We start from the raw sequence: 19049 nt of genomic DNA, 5'->3' as shown, positions 1-19049 counted from the left end.
AGCACCTGGGTAGGGTGGGAGAATGCGGGAGCGATCCCTGGTCGGTCTGTGTGGAATTGGCATGTTCTCCCCATGTTTGCGTGAGTGCGCTCTGGTTTCCTCCCACAGTCCAAAGAGATACAGTTCAGGGGGTTTGCCCACAGTGTGTGTGTGTGTGTGAGAGACTATTCTTCAATGGACTCACATCCTGTTCAGGGTGTAGCCCTTGCCCAGTGCTTTCAGGACTGGCACCGGTTCACTGTGACCCTGCTCAAGATAAATGGTCCTTGAAAGTGGATGGATGGATACTTGTGACTGGACTTCCTTCTTCACACTGCAAACCTATTGTCCAAGGCTCTGTGTTTTCAGTGGTTGCCATGCATTTCTGTTGCTCATCCTGCTTGCCATTACAAAGCCTACATTCCTATTGGTCACCTTGCATTGCCTTGTTCACCCTGCATTCCCATTGGTTGCCACGCATTCCGATTCGTTGTCTTGCATTCTCGTTGGTTGCCGTGCATTCTCATTGGATACCCTATATTCATATCCTGGATTCCTTGGATACCCTGTATTTCCGTTGGTTTTCATTCATTCCCTCAGTCACTCTGCAATCTCATCCGTTTCCCTGCATTTCCGTTAGTTTCTTTGGCAAAGAAGTGCAAAATAGGATCATAACAGAGCTCATATTAAGAGGTGATTTGAGTTTGGACAGAAACCCTGCACAAAAATGCATACCAAAATATGTGTACTGTGTGACACAATAAATTGGCCCAATATTATTTCTCATTGCTTGCTCCCCCACTGGGACACGCAGAACAATTTTTATGAAAACAATTGGACATATACTTTTTGCTTCCATTAATTCCTCTGCTTCATTTTCACATTCTGTGCAGCGTTCAGTATTCCCATCTGAATATGGTGAAAAAAACACACCTTCTCCAAAATCTGTCCTGCTGAAACTCAGATACCGTTGTTTCTTGAAACAAGTACAGGGGTTCATTGTGCTTTTGTCCAGATAACCAATAAATCCAAATGTTTTATGCATGAAGCCCTTCGTACACAGACGCATAAACAAACACACTGAAGCCATTCCTAGCGAAGCACAATCGTCCCTAATCCCCAATAAGTAAGAAAGGAGAGGCCAAAACAGGCGTGATCTGAAAAGTCAGAGTCTCTCTCGGCAGTAGGAGTTTGTTTCACTGAGCTCCACGCCTCATTTCCTGCCACGACGACGCAAACGCACGCAAACGCACGCTCCCTGTCAGCCGAACGGGGCCGGTGACGTGTGAGCGCCATGGCGATGGCATTGCATTTCCCCACAGGTACTGTACAGGAAACGGGCACACCCGTCGCCGCGTTGGCTCAACGCTCACTTTGCACCCTATCTGGCTCCAGGGTCTTTCATCAGATATGATGTGTTGCCACGGAGCTGGTGGCTTCCTCTCTTCACAACAACAGCCCTCGCACCCGTTCTCCGCCTCCACCCCGTAAATGTCACTGTGCACAGTGTCAGCAAACATAGGTGTTTCTTGCACATTCTTTGGAACGACGTAACCGGATCCAGGGCAAACTGGTTCGCAGAGATCGCGCATCCGAGATGAAGCGAAACCGCGGCGACGTGACCTCGGCCCCGCGGCTCATTTAAACCGAAATGCGAGGGAATACAAGCGAATGGCTGGAGAATTTTCATGGAGATACGGCTGTCCTTCACAGAGATTGCCCTGTTCCGCCTATGGTTTCATCATTGCGGGGGTCACCGTGAGTTGAGCGCATTTTCACACAAATGGAGGTGCTCCGGAATGGGTAGCACAGCTGTGCGACGTGGGTAAAACGTTATCCTTCATCCATTCTGCAATGAAAGGTAATCATGGGTCACCTTGTGATAAGCACAATGTCCATGAAGGGTATAAAGATTAATGATCACTGTGACACAGCGACAGAAAAACCATGATGTAGAGGCAAAGGCCACAGACAGACAGGAACGTGGAGCGCTCTATTCCGCTTTGACTTTATGCATACACTGAGGCCTGTACGTGTGAAGGAGTGCAGAGGTCGAGAGTATTATTCCTGCCCCCCGGCTCTGTGGATGTCACGCCCAATCAGTTTTCCTCCTTAGCTGCGCAGTCACCCATCTCTCTTTCTTTTCCTGGCACTCTGCTGCCATGCAACCTTTCATCTGTGCCGTAATTCCCCGGCAAATCTTGCTCGCCGACTGGATGCAGATGAAGGAGTGCGGAAGCAGCGTGGACTGCTCTTTATGTGGGAAGAACGGAGAGGGGCAGGCGACGGCTGGGGGAGCACCAAGCCACTCCCCCCCACCCCCCACCCCCTAGCCCTCGTGCTCTCATGCTAGAGGATGCTCAGGGATCCATGGAACCCAGCAAGCTCATGCCGTGTCATTGTACAGCTGCGCATTAGACTACAGCTGCAGCTCCTGGCTGTGTCACTGTGTTGCAAGACTGCATCATGGGTAGAGCAAAGCAAGGGGCCTGTCGCGATAGTGTCGTCACGCAGACATCGCCATCTGCAACGGTCCTGGGACACCTGCATATGCATGGAAAACCAAGGAACGCAGGTGGGTTCAGTTCATGGTCAGTCACACCACTGGGACCAGTGCTGTCGGTATATGCAAACCTATGACAGCTTCTGCACACCCCAAAACTGAAAAAAAAAGGAAGTAAAGAATTATAAACACTACTTTGTGCTTCCACCCATGACATTTTGAGAGCCTAAAACTACATGTACTTTTCTCCGGAATATACAGCGATGAATCACCAACCACAGCTGTCAATATAAACATGACCTGTGTAATGTGAGGGCACAGCAGTGTGACTGAGGTATTTACCTGGAAAAATCACCTTCATTTACATTGATTAATTCGACTGATGCAAAGCAACTCACAACGAATACCACATAGTAGTGAGCTGGCACCACTTCCATCCAAGATGACTTACAATTCTTTATATGCTACAGTAAATGACCTATAGTCATTCACGCATCCACACACACACTATATGCAATTTACAGAGACCAATTGACACGAAATACATGTCTTTAGAGTGTTGGAGTGCATCAGAGCGCTCAGCGGAAACCCACAGGGAAAACATGGAAAATGAGCAGGAATCAAACCCATGTCCTCTCATGCTGTTTAAGCGCTATGAGACCACATCACCAGCCGCTGCACCACCTTGCTGCCCACCTCACCGCCTTCTTCGGTCACGAACTGGCTTACACGCCGTATCTCGGACGGATGTGGCTCTGCTGACGCTTCTTCGATAGGGCTGAGGGCCGGGTGAGTCCATACCCTACAGGACCAGGTTTGGACAGCTCTGCTCCTTTTCACAGATATGACACCGAACTCCTCCCGGTTTCTGCGGCAATCCGAGGTGCGGGCACAGCTCCTGAGAAGGCCTGGAGAAGGCATGGAATAGGAATCTGGGAGGGTTTGACCTGAACTGCTTATCTGTCATATTCTGCTCCTCCTCATACGTCTTTATCAATGAGATTGGAGCACCAACAAATTGGGACCGAACAAGGATCACTGTAATTTAACCAACAGCGATCCACGGTGAGAGACTACCAGCACTGCATTACTAACGGTGGGAAAACACCTCAGACAGATACCAGCATTGTCTCAAACCATAAACAAAAACAGTCGCGTGTCGAATATCTCAGTACTTTACACCAATTACCTTGGTGGCACAGTGCTGGGAATATAATGGAACACTGTTTTACTTCTTAAGCTTGAACAGTATTTTCCGCAAAGCATACAGTTAGAGCCAGTGGGCCAATTATCAGCGAATTTCTTTACAGCCAAGTTCAGCGGCGTAATTGCAGATGTGGGTTGGAGCGACAGATGGAAACATTTACTTTTTCCCCAGCCGTAGTCTGGCCTGCACGTCTCGGGCTTCTGGCTGATCTGAGGTGTGCAACTATAGTGAAAAAATGTTCCGAAGGAATACGCTGCTTTGTGCACAGAGCTGTTTCTTTTGTTTTTCACACTCAATGATCTTGTGGACCTCCTTGGAGTCACGTAGATTTAATAGTACAGCGAGAATCTGGCACGTGGGGGGGTGTGGTGGCGCGGTGGGTTGGACCGGGTCCTGCTCTCCGGTGGGTCTGGGGTTCCAGTCCCGCTTGGGGTGCCTTGCGGCGGACTGGCATCCTGTCCCGGGTGTGTCCTCTCCCCCCCCAGCCTTACACCCTGTGTTGCCGGGTTAGGCTCCGGTTCCCCACGACCCCGTATGGGACAAGCGGTTCAGACAATGCGTGTGTCTGTGTGTGAATCTGGCACATTCAGCAAAAAATCAGTTATGTCATATTTGTACTTGAAGATCTCATTACGACTTTACTTACGCTTTACCCATAGCTGCCCTTTTGATATCGTAGACCTGTACAGACATCTTCTCGGTCTCCTGCTGATGGGGGATGCTGTGCAGGGCATCAGGAAGGTGGTACTCTATTGAGCACTAGGCTCACCCTCTGACAACAATCACTTTCAACAGGCCAGCAGGAGGTGCAGTGGTTAGAGTAATCACCTAAAGCTTGAAGGACTCAAGTTTGAATCTCCTGCCTCCGTAGTACCCTTGCTCAAGGTACTTACGGTGAAATGAAACGGCAACAATTGCCCAGCCGTATAGATGGGTAAATCACTGTAAGTAGCTTAGTGTAGAAACCAAACATTGCTTTGTAGAAAACCAGCAACTAATCATCATGCAAACATATTAAAATGAGCAGACCAACAACCAGCAGTGAAGTATTAGTGTTTAGCTGAAATCTGAAAATGCTCTTTAAACACCAGTTTCCCTAAATTTCATGCATTCTTTTCTTTTTCCTGCGTGCGTATGATTGTAGAATAAGACAGCAAATATGCCCGAAACTCAGTGGCATCCGCACACATGCAGGACCCGGTTGGCCTCACACATTCTCAGAGCTGCGTCTTTCCGAAAAGCCTTCCCTTCCCTTTCATGGATATTGCTCAGCTTTTACTGGCATGGAGCCAGTGTCAATTCCACGCTTCTCAGGCTCACATTCTTGGTGCTTGGCGATAGAGGAGGGATTCCGTGTCTCTCTCCCTGGCACGGTGAGATATGGAGCATGGAAATTGAGAAAGAAAAACACTAAATGCCATTTAGCATTTTTTTTCCTCAGATAAACCGAATCCAAAGAGAAGGCATAAAAATGATAATCATCGACATTTACTATAATTATTACAATAAATGTAGACCATTTCACATTTTATTCCATAATTATAGCTGAGGGAGTGAAAAATTTCAGTTTACCATGTAGGATAACTGGCTCGGCGAACACGGAAACGTTTAATCATTTCAGGTTCGCATTCAGAAACAAACGCACAGGTTCTCTTGGTTTTCTTTTTATCATCTTAGCTGAAGGAAGTCAGCTTGTGAACTCAGTTCCTCGGTAACTGACAGCACTGTTATATGTGACACCAGTTTCCCTGTTTATTTTACAGACAGGGATTTACCTGAACATTTACCACGACCATGATGATGTGGAGCCTTCGGGACGCCGGACTTTCATACACACCTTCACGTACACACACTTGCACGCTAGGGGTGTTTTATAGGGAACAGATCACCTTAATAGCCTATATTTTGGCTGTGGGCAGAACATCTAAAGCAAAAAACTTGATAAGAGCAGGGGGAATTAATAGAGGAAGCACTACCTACGACTCTTTTCAGCTCTTTCTAAGTTTCTTTGAAGATTCACATGAGTACAGGATGCATGCGTTCACTTAGAAAATTCATCTTTTGCACCAGAACAGAAGAACAGAAATACTTGACAGAAGAAACCACTTAAATTAGACATGTACTGAAACAAACATGAAAAAAATTTTGCACGACACAGTTTATATGTCAGTCTCTGTTTTAAATTTTTCAGTCTGTGGATCACAGTGAAGTAACAGATAAATACAGCAGGAGACATTAGCCTCTTATTACAGAGGAGAGAGGAGAGGGAAAAAAAAAAAAAAAAAAAAAAAAAAAAAAAAAAAAAGTACCAAAAAAATCCACCACACGCCTTCATTTAGCCTACAAATGATCTGGAACGTGCGCGGCGCCGACATCACATTTATGCGCCGGGAAAGAGGCGGGGCAGCGGTTGCTAGCTGAAGCCGTGTGATACGTCATCATCCTGCGACCCCCGACACATCCAGTTAGTGTCGGTGAAGAGAGGCGCTAGAGGAGAGCACGGCGGAGAGCGGCGGATCCCCTGTCTTATTAGCTGCCCACTTGGAGTCGGTGCTCCGGGTCTGTGGCGGCTGGCCGAGGGCTCCATTTACTGCGGCGATCACCGGGAGAGTGGCGGAAGACCCCCGAAGACCCAGCTCCGGTGTCAGTGAGCGAGTGAGAGTAAAAACAAAGCAGACGCGGGAGCAGCGCTGTGTGTGTGTGTGTGTGCGCCGTGCGCGCGGGGACTGACTGACTCGAGACTGACTGACTGACTGACTGACTGAGGAGGGTAACCTTGCTTCCCGCTTGCGGACGGCACGGCGGCAGCAGCGAGTCTCCTGGAAAACTGAAATTGTAGAAAATTACGATAAACACCGACGAGCGAGAGGAGCACTGACTGGCGGAGATACGCCGGAGAGAGAGGAGAGGAGGAGGAGGAGGAGGAGGAGGAGCAGCGCGGTCCGCGGTCCGCCCGTGCCGGAGGTAAATACTAGACCAGGCGCCGGAGGGCTGCTGATGCTGATGATGCTGCTGATGCTCGCCTCGTGGTGGTTCGGCACCGGCCGGGGCAGCGCGCTCCGAGTCCGAGCCCGGACGATCCCGACCGGGGCAGCGTGTGACTCTGCTCGCTTAGTTTGCAGGGCGAACGGAACGGAGGGGGAAGGAAGGGAGGAGGAGGAGGAGGAGGAGGAGGGGGGCACAGGCAGGTGGAGCATGTGGAGAAGTATGATGTGTCCTCAGCGCGACCCTTTCCGAGCAACATCTCACGGCTTCAACTTCATCCTTTTTCCTCTGAGCTCGGGATCAGCTCTGGATGCACATTCCCTCCATCCTTCTCACACAGTCTCTCCTCTGGATCAGTCCTCAACTCATTTTATTTTCTTTTTTGTTTATATAGAGGAGCATCTCTAGGTCCATCTGTTAGCTCTGTCCTTTTCTGAAGAACACCTGTAGATCCGTCCTCATCTGCACGGTGCTCGGGGATCCTCGCTGACCGCCCGGTGCTCCTGCTTCTTTCCTAGTCTCTCTCTCTCTCTCTCATACACACACACACACATTTATCAAAGCTCCACTGGAAGGTGATCAGGAGCCCCGGATCTTCTTAATAAACCCTCATCTTTGCCCACGGACCGAACGTTCGTCTGCGAGTGGAGCACCGTTCAAAAGTGCCCGTTTCAATATTCATTTCGCAACACCTCACTGGGAGAACTTGCATGTCACTGATTTCTTTACAAAAAATGGGAGGTACTTGCCACGTTTCTGCCAAATATTTTGGCCGGATCTCCTGCTGACGGTGTGCACTGGAGTCCATGTGTCTCTGTAGAGTGGCGACGCTGCTGTTCTGTGCTGCCAGTAAAACGGGAGAATAAGTAAAGCGACTGACTGGCATTAAACTTTTAAGGAGCGAAAACATAAGAAGGGTTTTGCGTCACTGGGGCAGCAGGTAGCGTAGTGGTTAGAGCTGCTGCCTTTGGACCCGAAGGTCACAGGTTCAATTGCTGCCTCTGGCTGTAGTACCCTTTAATAAGATACTTACCCTAAATTGCTCCAGCAAAATTACCCAACTGTATAAATGGGTAAATAATTGTAAATACCTTAACATTGGTAGCTTCTTTGAAGGGAAGCGTGAGATGAATGTATTTGGGATTTATGCCAGTGCCTGTTTGTATGAGAGACGGTGCAGAGCTCCACTTTGGTCCCTCTAAATGCGTCCACATCTCATTCTTTTCCCCTGTTCATCCATACGGTAAAATGTGGAAATTCATTCGTAGTGTAACTTGAGATGGGGTGCGGTGGCGCAGTGGGTCGGACTGAGTCCTACTCTCCAGTGGGTCTGGGGTTCGAGTCCCTGCTTGGGGTGCCTTGCGACGGACTAGCGTCCCATCCTGGGTGTGTCCCCTCCCCCTCCGGCCTTATGCCCTGTGTTTCCGGGTAGGCTCCGGTTCCCCGCGACCCCGTATGGGACAAGCGGTTCAGAAAATGTGTGTGTAACTTGAGGTTTAATGTTCAGTTGGGAATCAAACAGGCAACATACTGGATGGTTTTATCTTGGAGCGTTGTACAGGGTGGTGCGTAACGGTCCAGAAAGCACGGCGTTGTGTGACACATCTGCTCTTTTTTTTCCTTTCTCATCGGTCCCTGAAACAGCAATGAACAAGTTCATATTTTTGCTAAAAATTGTAGTTGACCAAAGTGGTTTTTACTTGTAAGAATACCTCGCTCTAACGGTTCGGTGTAATAACCCATCACCTGGAGTAGTCGAGTTCACTGGCCTTTGCAAAGCGTGTCAGAAGGTTGCCGCGGTGCTGCGTTCAAATTCGCCAAGCTTTTGACCGAAGGCGATAAAGCTTCTTAATCCTTTAAACTGACCGTTTCACAACTTGCTCTCATCCGTTATGCAAGTGTTACTGGGAATAGATTCATATTTGTCTGCACTTTCTGTTATGTAATGCTGCTGAATGTTATGCTTTCCTTGCTGTGACTGTTGAGCATTATGAGAGAACTTGATTGGTACTTGAACCCTCTTGAGCGCAGGAGGTGTTTTTTGGGAGCGATTTCATTGTTGCACCTGTCCGAGTGCCCTTTGCCCCCCCCCCCCCCCCCCGGCGTTCTTGTTTGCGGGGCAGCCCCTCGAATGTTGACAAGTTCCCTTACTCGAAATGGCCCGTTCCTTCTATGCAAATAGCGGGTATAAAATCTGCAGCAGAAGGACAATTTTGTTCCCATCTGTCATCATCATCAATAGCTATATGTAGTGATGGCAGGGTCACGGTGGTCCAGAGACTTTCCCAGAAGCGTTGGTTCTGTGACAGGGTACAGCCTGACTGGGATAGCAGCCTATTGAAGGGCAGTCGCACACACCCGTTCATTTACCTTGCGTTACATTTATTCACTTAGCAGACGCTTTTCTCCAAAGCGACGTACATCTCAGAGAAATACAATGTGTGCATTACATTAGGAGAAAGAGACATAGTTGCAGACGTGTGATTCTTAGGTAAGCTTAGTTTGTTTCTTTCCACTATAGGCACCGATGTTCACCACATAAGGAGGTGCGTAAAACTCAGAATAGACGACTCCTGATCGGCTTCCTACAATTTTTTTTTTTTGTTTGTTTTTTAAAGGTGCACAAGCATTTACGTACATTACAGGAGTAGCGGCTGTGTAAAGGCTTATCTGGGCATGATCATACAGTTATGGTGCATGAACATTTACACCTTGTTTGAGCGAAGTGAGTCTGGAAGAGTTGGCAGTACCCACTTGTGAGGTCACTTGTGCATACACGCTGTGTTTCAGGTGATGCGGTGACTCTGAATTGCACGTCTTCAGACTGTGAGAGGAAATCCCCATGAACGCAGGGAGAACATTCAAACGCCACGCTGAGCCAGATTTACTGCCGCATCCTGATCTACAGCCCAGAAGCTGAGGCACCGCTGCTTCCTGCTGTGCCACCGCAGAATTTAGATCTCCAGGAATTTGAGAAGTTCGTTGCCACTAACTGGTCGAATGAGGTCTGATGTGAGGTGTGGCCAGTGATCAGGTGTCAAGCATTTTTCTAATTATGCTCTCGGGGGCTCAGTATTTACAAAGAGGTATTGCTGCTTCTCAAGTGTGGCAGCGAGGGGATTAATTGTTTGCTTTGACTGTATTCTCTTACGCCCAGTGATGCACTTGCCAGGCAAATAGCTGGGAATATTTGGCAAGCGGCGGCCGCTGTTTGCCTTTTCCATAGTGACTCAGGGATTCTCGACACCTGGATCGCAAGACGGCACACACCTCGCTCGATTCATCACCGGCGGCCTTTTGCGTGTCGCCGTCCGTGCCAGGGATTGTGTGTGTGTGTGTGTGTGTGTGTGTGTGCGCGACCTCCTGAGAAGGCAGGTCGGGACGCAGGCTGTCGCAGGAAAACCCCAGATGAACAGGCGAAGGGGAGGGCCCAGGCAGGACCGAGGAAGTGAAGGGGGAAATGGAAACGAGAAGCTCAGCCCTGGAAGCTGTGTGAAAGCGGGACGGGGAAGAAGTCAGAATATGCAGGCGGTCTGCGTGACTACGGGATGTGCAGTCGCTAGGGCTTCCAAAAGCCCCTCCCACTTGTTTCCAAGAGGCCCCTCCTCCTCCTCTCCTCACCTGTCCTTGGTTTGTCTCTAAAACACCATATGGGTTGTCTCTCATCTTGCTCTGGTCCACAGGGCTCTTATAGACCAGAGGCTCCTTACATTTACTAATTCATCTAAGGCTTTTCTCCAAAGCCACTTATATTGTTAAGGTATTCGCAACTATTTACTCATTTATACAGCTGGGTAATTTTACTGGAGCAATTTAGGGTAAGTACCTTGCGTGAAGGTACTACAGTCAGAGGTAGGGCTCAAACTTGCAACCTTTGGGTCCCAAGGCAGCAGCTCTAACCACTGCGCTACCAGTTGCCCCTGTTCCTCAAGTTACTCATTTCTTCTGAAGGAGTCTGGGTGAGGAACTGGCTGTGGGGCAGTGGGTGGTGTAGCGGTTAGAGCTCTTGCCTTGCAGTTGAAAGACCTGGTATTGAAATCCCTTGCTTACGTAGCTTTGGTCAGGGTACTTAATCTGAATTACTCCAGTAAGTTTCCCCAGTTGTGTAAATGGGTATATAATCGTAGGGCAGCTGCTGCCTTTGGACTCAAAGGTTACAGGTTCGAATCCCACCTTGAGCGAGGTACTTGGGTATCTAAATTGTTCCACTCAAATTACCCAGCTGTGTAAATGGGTAAATAATTGTGACTATCTTAACATTGTAAGTCTCTTTGGAGAAAGTGTCAGCTAAATTAATAAACATATATAACGTATACAGGTGGGAGGGCACGGTGCCACAGCGGGTTTGGCTGGGTCCTGCTCTCTGGTGGGTCTGGGATTCGAGCCCTGCTTGGGTTGCCTTGCGATGGACGGGCATCCTGTCCTGGGGTTGTCCCCTTCCCCTCAAGCCTTGCGCCCTGTGTTGCCGGGTTAGGCTCTGGTTCGCTGCAACCCCTCTTGGGACAAGCGGTTTCAGACTGTGTGTGTGTATACAGGTGGTCCCTGATTTACGATGGTTCGACTTACAATTTTTGACTTTAGGATGGTGAGCTGGCGGTAGACATTCGGCAGAAACTGTACTTCGAATTTTGATTCCCCCCCCCCACACTTCTCCTACTCCCCGGACAAGTGATATGCGGAGTGATACTCTCTTGCGATGCTGGGCAGCAGCAGCAAACTGCGTCTCCCAGTCTGTCACGCAGAGGTGTGCATTAAATACATTTTTGACTTCCGATGGGTTTTGCGGAACGTAACCCCATCATAAGTTGGGGACCACCTGTATAAAGCTAAAGGAAGAGGCCAATTTAATGGCACTGGATTGGACTTTTTAGCAGTTTTCCCAGTCATCCAGTCAATTTATGATGGCGCTGGTAGTTTCACGACAGTCTGATGCTTTGAGCTTTGATTGTCTGTTGTTGTTTTGGTGACAGGCCCCCCCGGTCCAGGTGACCTTTCAGGTCGTCCGTATTGCTCTTTGATTCCACCAGAAGTGTTGGAATAGATAGTGAGAGCTGCCTGATGTGACTCAAATGCGTTGTTTGGAGAGCGTTGATGTTCAGGCTTTTACTGGTACTCTGCACCATACTGGTGTTTTTTTTTTTTTTTTCCACAGGTTCGAGTCCCTTGTAGCGCCGCTCAGGTGATGTGGAAGTCCCAGTTCCTGTTGTCTGTGATGCACTGACATGACTGCAGGAACCTGGGAGAAATGAACTATTTTAGGGGATTCCCTCTTAGCTGGGTTCAACGAGCCCCTCTGTGTTTACCAAATGTTTACCAAATTTCATATTTACATTTGTTTGGTCAAGTCAGAGGTTTTTAGGTGTGTTTGCTTTTTTATTTATTATTATTATTTTTTTTTTTTAATCAAGCTTCAAACAAAGGTTTTCTTCACTGCAGCTAAGATGAGGAAAGACCAGAATTTTTGTTTTATTCAAAAGCATCATAACACTTCATGCATATTCTTTACCATCTCTCTTTCATCTCAGCATAATAACTTGCAAGAGAAAGGGAGGGATAAGCTAATGGATATTGTTTTATTCACAGTCTCTCCTTGTAGGATTAGGGAATTTAAAGGGAAAAATCCAAAGAGAGGACAAGTGGCTGATGTTTGGAGCTCATATTTGCTTTGGGCTATTCTCCAGATTAACAATCACAGGAAGGGAAAAAAATGTTCAGAAAGATTTTTCATGTGTACATGATAGTTATTTACATGTGTGTCGCAAATCAGATTCGGGGCTGATTGTCTTGCCGACGCCTGTCAATCGTTCAAAGATTAAAGAGTGTGCCATAAATGAAAACCGACAGTTTCTTCCCCCTTTGCCGTTACTCTTTCTGGGAGTTGTACTGAATTCTTTGTTTGGGGGCCATAGACGAAAACAGTGTGTTGTTGTTGCAAGGGTCCTTCTTCTGTTTTTGCTGTGTTAGAGCAATAGTTTTAGTCCTGGTCTCCCCACTCAACAGTTTAATTGCTTTCTTTATCAAACGCTTTATGGGGAACTAAGATATGACGCTCAGTTTTTTCTTTCCTGCTTTTTGGATGCAGTAAAGTGGAGCAAAGGGCATTGTGTTTTACCACTTTTCTTTCCTCATTTTATTTTCACATCGAGTTTGACATCTCTCGGCTCCTCCTGTGTGTCACAGTGTGGCGTCTGCGTGGACGAGCCTGGCTGGGGGGCTGCAGCGGTCTCTGCAGAGTGACACCGCGGTGATTTGATGGGAGAGAGAGAGAGAGATGCGGCGTGTGGCTGAGTCACAGGTTGTAAAGAGAACGTGGAGCACGTTTTTTTTGTTCTCTAAATCTTTATTTTATTTTTTTACATTTTAGCTTTAATTTCAGTTCCCTGTACGTTTTCTTTTTTTATTATAACTTTAATTATATTCTCTTGTCTTTTTTTAAATGTATTTCTCTTTTAAATATACTGTCTTGTTTGCAAAGTCTACGGAGTTGGCTGGATTAACATTTCACTACAGGATGTATGTGTGTATAACTGTGTATGTGACAGATAAAATCTTCACTCTTGAATCTTGGATGGAGGTCCGTCGAGCTCTAGTCGACCAAGTGCCGATGCTCGCTGGATCCACACGAGTGGTTATTGACACATCGTGCCAGTTGGGTCACTGGAAGGTCAGCATCAGTTCCCTTCCTGTACTCATCTTGTTTTCCCAGGTCCCCCTTTTTTCTCAGCAGCTCTGTGTGTGAAAACAAGAGGCTGGTCTGAAGGCCAGAGTGCTTTTGATAGAGGAGTCGGGTACTTTGCAGGAAGCACAGTGGATAAAGCTGTGGGCAACAGGAGGCGTACTGGTTAGAGCCCCTGCCTTGCGTTCAGAGGGCCTCAGTTTAGAAATCCACTCCTTATGCAGTGTCCACTTCTATTAAATGGGTAAGTCATTGTAAGTAGCATAACAGTGTAAATTACTCGAGAAGAGTGTCAGCTAAATGAAGGCATGGATAAATATATAATATAAAAAAATGCTGGTTGAACAGAGAGGGGGCCCTGCTGTTGTACTGTTGGAAAGGCTGTAACCTGATTGCAGCAATAGCAATAACAATTGTGTAAATGGGTAACATTTTAGTCGTTTTTGATAGAATTGTTGCATCTTTTTTTCTAGTTTTTGTTTTATATATTTAAAAAAAATGCTTTCATAACAAATATGGGCAGTTACTCTGAATTACCTCTCCGTTCTTTCACCTGGCAGTGCAGTGCCGTCCGCTGGTGGACCTTATGTACGAGTCTCCTTCCATGCTGAAGATGGCACTTTGCCACCATGCTCTTGCCACGTGTGCATTTCGGTTGGGTGAAGCACTACCAGGCTCGGTGAAAAGACGCCTCTGCTCAGCTCCGTGTTTTCTCTGGTTCTTATTGGACTCGATGTTAGTTGTAGACAGCAGGCCGTGTGTGCCCTATAAATCTTTTGACCTAGGTTGAAGGAAGGTACGTTGGGTAAGAGCATCTCAGCCTGGTATCACCAGAATTTGCATTCCTGCCTGTGCCTTCACGTTTCCCGAAGCACAACAGTTGCAGTATTACATTTATTCATTCAGCAGACCCTTTTGTCCAAGGCGCCGTACAATTGTAAGTAGTTCAAAGCACACTTCACAGCAGACAAAGAGCTTTAGATGCGCACACTTGATGGTGCAAGTGCACTCTGTCTCATTCCACCATTTCTGCCGGTGCACATTATACAGGTAGCTGTACAGAGAATTGAGTCTGAGGAAATTAATCTAAGGTGATTGTGACAGATGATAGAAAATTATGGCGCTGTTTGATCAGGAGAGAAATCGGTCTAAAAGTGATGGGTTTTGAGAGCGTTCTTGAGAGCTGAAAGGGATTCGGCAGTTCCGAGGGACAGAGGGAGCTCATTCCACCATGAAGTTCTGTAACCGAGGGCTTTATTTAAGGCTTTGCTTGTGCAGGGTTTAACGTTTGTGCCGCGGCCCCGATTGTTGGGCTCACTTCAGATCTGTGGGCAACACGGATGGAGCTGTGTAAACTAGTGCAGAATGCTGCTACTGAGCACGGGAACTGCAGCAGAGCTACTGCTCCCCATCCTCTTGCCTGGCTGCTAAAGGGTTTCAGCTAAGAGCCATAGAATGTCATTCTATTCCAGCGCACCTCTGTCGCGCTGCCTCGGCTCCCGCCGGCTCCCTCCCGTCTTTCTTTTTCTTTTTTTTTCTTTCCTTTTTAACATTGTCAATGAACGCTTGCTGCATGCTAAGCCGGCGAGCGCCCGCCGATCCTATTGTGGCAGGACTTGTGCGCCTTCAGCTCGGTGGCTCTGTGCGACGAGGACGGACGGACAGGCGGGTGGGCGAGCGAGCGAGGGCACTTTCAATAATTCAGCGCTCGTGCCTCGCAGCGCTCGACTGGGAGCACTCGGACTAGTTCACAGGCGGTTTACTTTGATATGGGCTCTCGGTGCAGGCCGTGCAGGGACAGGCGGAGGGTGCGGTGGAACATACCACACTCTGGTGTTTATGTAATGTTTTTCAGGTATTTTCTGCACATCTCGGTGTGCATTCTAGAGAGGTTCGCCGAGCTCTGCACGGGCGCTGCCGCACAAGAGCTGGAGCACAAACCTTCCTAACTTTTTGAAGCAGCAGGTGGTACGGGGTTTAGAGCTGTCGTGTCACTCAGAAGGTCCTAGGTTTAAATCCCGTTACTGCTGCAATACCCTCGATCAAGGTGTTGATTCCTGAGTTGATACAGCGTGAATAACCCTGTTGTATAAATGAGAATTAACTGTAAATAGTTCAGTGTGGAAACCTAATGTTACTAGTCACCTTGGATGAAGGGATCGGCAAAGTAATGGTTAATAATAACAAACAATAATGACAAAGAGGAGTCTGAATTTTGAATGTTTACAGTATATCTCTTGTATGGACCCGTTTCCTGACACACATTTCACCTTGTGTGAATTGGCCGTTCCTTTTTAAGTTGGACGAGTTCCTTAGTCACGCAAGGTGAGCTTGGCTATCGCGTCGCTCATTGTTGCGCACTTGGAACGGAATGCGAATGGGTTGTACTCTCCCTCCTCGCACACTCTTAGTGTGAATAGCGTCGGATGCGGCTGCTTTGCTTTCCGAAAGTTGTCGCGGCGAATTAGCTCGCGGAGAGCTCGGTGCTTCACATCGACCCGCGAGAACATCACCACCAACCCCCCCCAGCTGTGCTACATCAGCCGACTCTCAGCATCTCCTTGGGCGCAAACGTAACGATGGGAAACCCGTGCCCCACGCTTCCTTGGGCTCCTGCCATTGCTTTTAAGGCTGTCGTATTGGACGCCCCCTACCCCCCCATCTCTGTCTGGATTCTGTGCCTGTCTGTGTCTGACCTCTCCTTTTTCCACCTCCTGGCTAAACACAATTGCAATACCCCCCCGAGTCTGTGACAGCGGGGTGCCGACCCTATGAGGAATGGGGTCCCCAGCAGAGTGGGATTCATAGTTCACATGGAAACGGCGGATTTATGAATGGAGGCTTCCCTTGGCCCAGCATAGCCGGCGCGCCCTGCCACAGCCGGGGAGCGCAGTGGTGACGCTGGAATGACGGTACTCGTGAAATTCCTGAATTCCCCTTTTCATTTCCTACTTCTATGTTTTTGATGGTCATGCTGTGCCCCCTGAACTTGGGTGCGCCATATATGCTGTTATAATCCAGTATAACCTTAGCTCAGCTCATGTAATTCTAAATGTTTAAGACATGGTACGTGATTCGAACAGAAGTCAGGGTAGCTGTTAAGGTAGTGGTTAGAGCTGCTGCTTTTGGACCCAAAGGTCGCAGGTTCTTACCCTAAATTGCTCCAGTAAAATCACCCAGCTGTGGAAATGGCTAAATAAATCTAAGTTGCTTAACATCATAAGTTGCTTTAGAGAAAAACATCAGCTAAATGAATAAATTATTAATAATTAAAAATTAGAAAGCAGTTCCGGTGAGAAGTCCAGACATCAGTGTTCTTCTTTATTCTTTATGGAAATGGAGTTGTCCTGTTGAACTGGGATGTTTTCAGTTAATGATATTTTTTAAGTGTGGAATTTTGACATAGTTTTGCTAAAATTCAGAACAGTGTTCCACTGGCAGCGTTGTCTTGCAGGTTTAACAAACACTGCCAGTAAAAGGGTGAGTGTAGCAGGGGTCCAAGGCGATGTCTGCCTGGGAAGGGAAGGGAAGGACTGGACAGAGCAGAGCGTGCAGAGCAACCCACATGTTCTACATCTCTGGGAACTGCTGCAGAAGAGCTGGGAACACATGGCACGGCAACTCGTTTCCCGATCACTTGTTAACAAAATGCCTCCTGAACTAAACTAGTTTCCAGCAAGTGGACTCAGTCCTTGCACTGGTGCTCGGTGTTTAAATGCTCAGCCCCTTAAATGCTGTAAACCCCTTTGTATCTAATCCCAAAGTGCTCTGAAACTTATTTAAACTGGTCTATTAGCTCGTGTTCCTCCCCCAGTGGACACTTAATTATTTACTGCTCATAAAATGTGAGTGGGGGTGTTTTTAGAACTACCCCATGAGGTCTCTTTTTTTTTTTTTTTTTTTTTTTTTTTTTTTAATTTAAAAAAAAAAAAAAAGCACTGTTTATATATGGAAGTTCCCTTCAAGTCGTGGGACACAATTTGCTTCTCCTTCTTTCTGGGACAGCATCTCCGCTAGTCCACCCCCCCGTCCTAGTGCCCCTAGGGGGCTGTGCAGACCCCAGCACTCAGTGACTCGCAGGTGCTCATGGTGGTGCTGTGTAGGCCTTCGAGAAGCTGTGGATCTGGGCACTCGGCATTTCAGTAAATCTGTCTCTGGAGGTGAGGTACGTGCTGGACCGGGTCCAGACCGTGACTCGTCTCTTTGCCTTGCATAAGGGCCAGCAGGTGGCGTAGTCTCAGGACCGTCAGCTTCCATTGTTTACGTTCGACGTTTGAATCCCCCTCCTGCCTCAGTGCACTTTATTAAGGTACTTACCCTGATATCAATACAGTAAGAACACCCTGTATGCCATTGTATAACTTACTGTGTTTTTTTTTTTTCTTGCCTCTTTCAATGTAGGGCCGTTTCTTTAAGAAATGAAAACATTTTTTTTTTTTTTTTTTTCCCTCACCTGATGTTTCCTACTGGCATCTGCTTGTTCCCCCCCAACCCCCTTTCCCTCCTGCTGCAGCCTTGTGCATTGTGTCTACAGCTGCTTTATGTTCTCACCCATTTCCCAGAGCCTGCAGTCCTCAGCTCAGTCTTCAGCAGAGCTCTGCAACACCAGTGATAACACGGCGACCGTCAGAAAATGAACGAATCCGTTCCAGAGTCAGCGCCGCAGGGGCGTCGGCCCCTCTTCGCATTCCCAAGGCTGTGGGCATGGTCTGGTGGGAAGTGGTCCATTGTTGTTCTGCCCAGGTAGTGGGGATGGATCCAGCAGAGCCTGCTGGCCACCACAGTTGTGGCCCTGCTTCAGCTTCCTTTTCAGGGGGTGGGGGCTGGGGGGTTGGATCAGGAAGATCCACCTTCTGCCAGGGAAGGATGCACAGTCCCTGTTGTCCCTGCAGTGTCTGTGCCAGTGTCTTATCTCTGCGCCGTGCTCTTGCTGGCTTCCTTTGCGTAGGAGAGATTACCTCGTGCCATTGTGTGCCACAGCCCCCCTTCCGCCAGGTCGCGCAGCCCAGTGTTCGGCTGGAACAAACGGCACCGTCGGGTCACATTTTCCCTTGAGCCTGGGCGTTGGTGACAGATGGAAACGTTACTGTCCAAAGCACGGCGCTTGCTTCATTGTGTGACTTGGGATCAACATGTGGTTTGGAGGTTTTAGACAATGCTAGGGGTTATCACGCTTCTTCACAAGCTTCCGCTACGTGGATGTCTCATGGCTCTTTTCACGAGGCATGATGGCGTCTTCCATTGTGCTGCATTGTGTGTTCCAGGGTATGCTACCTCTGCTGCCCCCCCCCCCCCCAAAGCCATTACTGGACTCCGGAGCTCCTTGGATGACACCTGTATCTTATCTTTGTTTCCACGGTAACGAAGCCTCATGCCAATCTCCACAGCCGCCTTGTGATTTCCTTTGAGATCCAGCTCTCTAGTGAGAGTCAATTTGTTCTCTGATTGGTGCAATCTGGCTTTTTTTTCCTTCTTTCTTCCCTCCCCTCCCCCGAGGCTGTTTCCTCTCAATTTGTATTCTCACAGCGGTCCTCGTAACATAGTACGTTTCACTCTGGACTGCAACGACCAGAATGTGCCAGGCTCTGAAGAGCATGGTACACCGATGCGATGGGCTCTGAAATGGTCCCGACAGGTGCCTTGCGCCCGTAGCGCTTTGCGTTCTCAGAACGCTACTCGAACACTCAGGGGCCGAGCCT

At 48.2% G+C, this 19049-nt stretch overlaps 1 protein-coding gene across 1 annotated transcript in view; it reads left to right on the top strand.

The window, feature by feature from the left end:
• The first annotated feature begins 6459 nt into the window (after nucleotides 1–6459).
• LOC114912451 (F-box/WD repeat-containing protein 7-like) overlaps nucleotides 6460–19049 on the top strand; it is a 58461-nt gene continuing 45871 nt past the window's right edge. The window contains exon 1 of the mRNA XM_029259289.1: nucleotides 6460–6653. The gene's annotated coding sequence lies outside the window, so the exon portion shown is untranslated. The remainder of the gene's footprint in view (nucleotides 6654–19049) is intronic.

The sequence above is a fragment of the Scleropages formosus genome, chromosome 16 (genome assembly GCF_900964775.1).
Source record: "Scleropages formosus chromosome 16, fSclFor1.1, whole genome shotgun sequence".
In the NCBI taxonomy this organism is placed as follows: domain Eukaryota; kingdom Metazoa; phylum Chordata; class Actinopteri; order Osteoglossiformes; family Osteoglossidae; genus Scleropages; species Scleropages formosus.
Note: the sequence above shows the minus strand (reverse complement) of the source record. Positions and strands in the feature narration are given on the sequence as shown.